Source organism: Myodes glareolus, chromosome 25 (assembly GCF_982192425.1).
Source record: "Myodes glareolus chromosome 25, mMyoGla1.1, whole genome shotgun sequence".
NCBI classification, from domain to species: Eukaryota; Metazoa; Chordata; class Mammalia; order Rodentia; family Cricetidae; genus Myodes; species Myodes glareolus.
The window spans coordinates 33,878,639-33,884,017 of record NC_142050.1 but is presented as its reverse complement, the minus strand read 5'-3'; the positions used below and the strand labels follow the sequence as shown (position 1 = coordinate 33,884,017).

Here is a 5,379-nt window from a genome sequence, read left to right as displayed (position 1 = left end):
TCTCTGGAAGCTTTATGGCTTCTCTCTGTCTCCGCCTCCTTTCTCCCAGCATTCCGCCTAGCTTTCTCTGCCTACCTAAGTCCTGCCTTGCTATAGGTCTAAAGCAGTTTCTTTATTCATTAGTGGTAATCACAACACATAGAGGGGACTCCCACATCACATAGCTAGGATCAACTCCATGGTCCTGCCTGGTCAGGAATAAGGCTGCTTTGCCTTTTGTGTCTACCCAGTCCAACACGGCAGAAGCATGTTTGCTGCCTCTGAGAACCATGCACATTGCCCCAGCTCCAGGGGCAAAGCAGGTCTATGTTACCATTAAGCAATTTGTAACACGCTGCTCACAGGCCCCATTAAAGTGCTTGGCCTCCTAACAGAAGTAATGTAGTTTTTAGTGCACCTCTCTTAAAGGAGCCATGGTGCCCCTGTTCACCACAAGTCTATCGGTGGAAAAAATTGTGTCTACCAATATACTGTGCTAAACTCTGTTTATTTTGTGTCGAGATTTCCTTTCCAAACCCTCTTAGGTTTTATGTGGATGTAGTTGGCACACGTGGGCATGCCATTCTGTTGACAGAGACTTCTTATTCATTCCCAGTCATCCAAACCTGAAATAGTCACACAGAAATTATGTTAGTTAAATCACTGTTTGGCCAATAGCTTATGTGTCTTTCTAGCTAGCTCTTATATCTTAAATTAAACCATTTATATTAATCTGTGTATCACCATGAAGTTGTGGTCTACCAGTAAGATTCCAGCATCTGTCTCCTCTGGTGGCTACATGGCATCTCACTGACTCTGCCTACTTTCTCCAAGCCTTCAGTTTAGTTTTTTTTCCTGGCTTTACTCTGTTAAGCCATTGGCAAAAGCGGTTTCTTTATTCATTAACCAATAAAAGCAACACATATACAGAAAGACTTCCTACACCAGTCACCAGAAACACAACATCTCCTTCATGGGCATCCTCACAGGAACAGAACTTTCTTGTACCAGGCCCTACTTCTTTAAAGGCTCCTCACCACAACCCCCATAGATCTTAGGGACTGGGGAACCGTGCTTTTTAACACAGGAGCCTCTTGAAGATGTACAAACAAACAAACACAAATAGGCATTGACATTCTTTTATGCTTTGCACTTGACAGACAAAAGTGCTATCTTGTTTTAAATGTTTCTCTCTGATTGTCAGCAAAAATACATTTATGTATCATTTTCCAGCTTATCTATTTTTTTTCATTTTTATGCAATACTTTTGCCAAAAACATTTTATTTGACTGCCCCCTTACAAACATAATCACTCACTTTTCTCTCCCTCCATCCCTTCTTTCTCTGTCTCTCTAAGACTGTCTCTCTGTCTTTCTCCCTCTATCTCCCTTCACTCTCTTTGCCTGTTTCTTTGATTCATAACCTCTTTCATTGAACTTTTAGGATTTACCTTTGGAGGCATACTTAGAAAAACTACAAAATCTCATTTATAGAAAACCCCCAAGAAAGAATTTCAAATGAAAGAAATGGCAAACCATCTTGCTTGTATACAGGGAGTTGTATAAAGTATACCAGATTATTTCCAGTAGGCATTTTGTTGAAGAATTCTATAATTGACCTTTAAGATTGAATAATTATGTATATAAAATTACTAAGAGTGATGTATGAATGTTAATTAGGAGAAGTAAACAGAAGAAACAAGATCAGGACGAGAAGGGGAGATGTATTGTAGGACTGGAGTTGAAAGAACTTTCACTTTCTACTTTAAATTCTTTTCTATAAGTTTTTAAAATTGTTTATAGAATATATTGGAAATAATAAAATTTAGTGATGAAGTGAAACAGAAAAAAAGATGATAATGGCTCATCTTTTCAAAAACTCCTGATTTGGTATCGTTTACAAAATAGAAGTCTCCATGTAGGTCTCAGTTTTTACCTAGTTCCAACATCTTTATCATTTCTGACTAAATCATATCTATAAATGATCAAAGGGACCCTCTCATCCAAGTACCACAATCTCTTTAGCAATCACTACATCTTATAGATTCTTAATCTGAAGTGGAAAGGAAACCAGAGCTAGAACTAAGGAGCTGGTTTCTTTTTGTCAGAATTTTGTCATCACATGTTTCTCCCACTTGACATCTTCCGAATCCATTTCACCAATGCTTTGTTGCTAGAGAAATCACAGGAGGACAACTGCTTTAGACTATGCTTCTCCCTTCCCTTTTCTGGAATATTAGCTTAGCTACCAGGACGATAAAAGTTCCTCACCATCCACTGCAGGGTACCACCGGCCCTTGATGGTGCCTGTGAGGATGGATATGAGCGAGTTCACAGACATGGCCTGGAAATAATTCTAACGTGGAAGGAAGAGAATGAGTAGTCAGACCACAGACTGGAGTTCATGTTTAGAGAATTTTCAGGAATCTCTAGATCAGAGAACATTCTAGAATAGATTGGTATCCTGAGTTACAGTATTGAAAGACAATATAACATTCTCATCTCCCTCTCCAGGAACTTGACAGCAGGGCAGCTAGACAACCTCTCGGTTTCATGTTAGAGCCTGGAAGTCTAAGCGACTACAGCAGAAGGGAGACTTTTCCTGAGGAAAGGACTGCAGCACATCACCCAACCGACATTTCTTTTTACGGTAAAACAAATCCTATCCTTACTGAAGTTCTCTATATGATATATAGTAATATCGCATTGCTCGGTAAGATGACATCATTGTAGAGACAAACCTGAATTCAGCAGAAGCAAGAGGGAGCTAACCTAGTGCTTTAAATTTAACTCTACACAGGAAATACACTACTGTGAAGCTAAATTACATTTAAGTCCTCCCCAAAAGCCCATTAAGAAATCTAATTAACAGAATGAGTTCCTCGTGTGTAACTTGCCTTATTGATTATCTTAGTGCATTTAATTCACAGACAACAACACAAGTCGCAGAGGCGTTGCCGGTGAAAGATCAAAGTAACAATTTTTGATGACAGGTTTTCTTATGAACCCGGAAATTCAGAAAGAACTTGAACTTAAAAGAAAAAACTGTTAATGTGCAACACAACAGAATATCTGAGGCTATTTTTTGTAGCTAATTTAGATAACCACAAACAGTATGGCTCCCCATTGCTGCAGGCACAGACCACTGGAGTGCCATCTCATGCCATTCCTCAATGTGAAACATCACATTTAGATAAGGCAGCTGTGGTGATAATAGAGATAAATAACAAGAGTAGGGATTAAAAAAAAAATGTTATTAGGAGACTAATGCAAAATAATAACAAGAGACCATGAGCATCTTCTTTACAAATTACAAGTAGAGGATTGTCAGAGCCTGTAGGCTTCAACATAGATACTATCTTCCCCTCTCTTGACCCGTAAGGAGGCACGAGAAAATAAGTTCACACTGTCATCACAGAAGGGCATCTCAGGCCTCCTCCATCCTGTAGATCTACCCGTGTTTATCATACAAAACACCTTTTATCCCCCAGGTAAAACCAAGGTGGATCCTCATTAATATTCTCTTTCTAGGGGGACACAGGCCTAGGGAAACACCTGCAACTTGATCACCAGCTTTGGAAAACACCTCTCCCCAGGCGATCTACATTACAACAAAGGAGAAGGAGCAATACATCCTGGTCTTTCTTAGTTGGCTAACTTGCTTGTTTGGCAGGATTACAGCTGCCTAGTGGCCAGTGAGCCTGCCCGTAAATTATCTTATGTGAAATATGGGCCCACAGAGGACAAGGGCTCACAGTAGTAAAGATGAGGGTTTGACTATTTGCTGTAAATGTTAATATTGAAAGTCCATGGCATTGGAGCCAACCAGGAAACACATCTCTAGGCAGGTCTGTGGTTGGTTTCTAGACTTAGTTGATGTGAGAAGACCCACAAGTCTGTGGTTGGTTTCTAGACTGAGTTGAAGTGAGAAGGTCCATGTCTGTGGTTGGTTTCTAGACTGAGTTGAAGTGAGAAGGTCCATGTCTGTGGTTGGTTTCTAGACTGAGTTGAAGTGAGAAGGTCCATGTCTGTGGTTGGTTTCTAGACTGAGTTGATGTGAGAAGACCCATGTCTGTGGTTGGTTTCTAGACTGAGTTGAAATGAGAAGACCCATGTCTGTGGTTGGTTTCTAGACTGAGTTGAAGTGAGAAGACCCACCCTATTGTGTACGGCACCATTTCCCAGGCTGAGGTTCTGTGCTTAGTAAACAGGAATATGCAAACTGAGCAACCGCACCTTCACTCTCTGCTCCTTGGCTGGAGCAGATGGGACCACTCTGCCATCTCCTGTTGCCCTGCCAGCCATCATTATTGTTGCACCCAGAGTTTGGACCCCCAAAGACCACCAAGAGACTAGATCTAATGCTAAAGCAGAGTCTTTTTATTGCAAGTTCAAACTCAGGTCCTCCATCCTTCCAATGCAGCAGCAGAACAGGGAGACTACAAACAGCAACAGGGCAGGGCATTTATCTAAGTTTCCATATTATAATGGAAACTGGGGGGTTGTAAACAGAGACCGCGTGTTCATTTCCCGGTTGTCCAGACCAGAATAATCACACAGAAACTATATTAATTACAACAATATCAGGCATATTCCTGGCTAACTCTTATATGTTAATACATTTCTATCAATCTATGTATTACCATGAGGCTATGGCCTACCGGTAAGATTTTTCGGCGTCTTTCTCCTTCTGCAGCCACATGGTGTTTCCTTGACTCCATCTATTCCATTTCTATATCTCTGTTAGGATTTCCCACCTGGCTTTGCTCTGTTAAGCCATTGGCCAAAACAATTTTATTCAGTAAGTAATGGTAATAAAACATATTCACAGCATACAGATGGGAAATCCCACATCACTGGGTCTGCAAATTGCATAGATTGGTGCTCCTCTGCCTGTGGGGGGTACCTGTCCTGAGCTGATTGTTTGGCTACACTTGTAGGGAAGTTGTTACATTTTAGTGGAGGTTACTTCATTACATCTATATCAGCAAAGTATGGCTGGAGTCTGTTTGTTTAACATCTGATTGACCCTTTAACTTATGGGAACATTTTGTGGTTTTTCCAGAAACTAGGGCTGAGCTGGAGGTCAGGGGCACATCCTGCTGAATCAGGGGCCTGTATTCTGTTGGACCCCCTCTGTAGTCTGTCATGACTGCAGGTTTGTCATAACAGGGACTTCAAAGCCAGTCCTTAGTTGACAGGACTGGTATCAGAACAAAACATTTCAAGACCAAGTTCTTTGCACAAAGGAGATTTATTTGCCCCAGAGGGACAATGGGAGACAGACATGGCTCACTGGCAAATGGCAGTTTATAAAGGTAAAGGGGAAGCCCCCACATCCCATGTTAGGATGAGGTGTTTAATTGGGCATGTTAATTTGGTGAACCAAAGGGGTCTTCTG

At 41.1% G+C, this 5,379-nt stretch overlaps 1 long non-coding RNA gene across 1 annotated transcript; it reads right to left on the bottom strand.

Annotated features, from left to right (window-relative positions):
- Window positions 1-468: 468 nt before the first annotated feature.
- LOC146889496 (uncharacterized) lies at window positions 469-2,384 on the bottom strand. Its single transcript, XR_014999980.2, has 2 exons — window positions 2,250-2,384; window positions 469-605 (listed from the first exon to the last, which is right to left on the bottom strand). It is a non-coding gene; the product is annotated as an uncharacterized LOC146889496 (long non-coding RNA).
- Window positions 2,385-5,379: the final 2,995 nt, after the last annotated feature.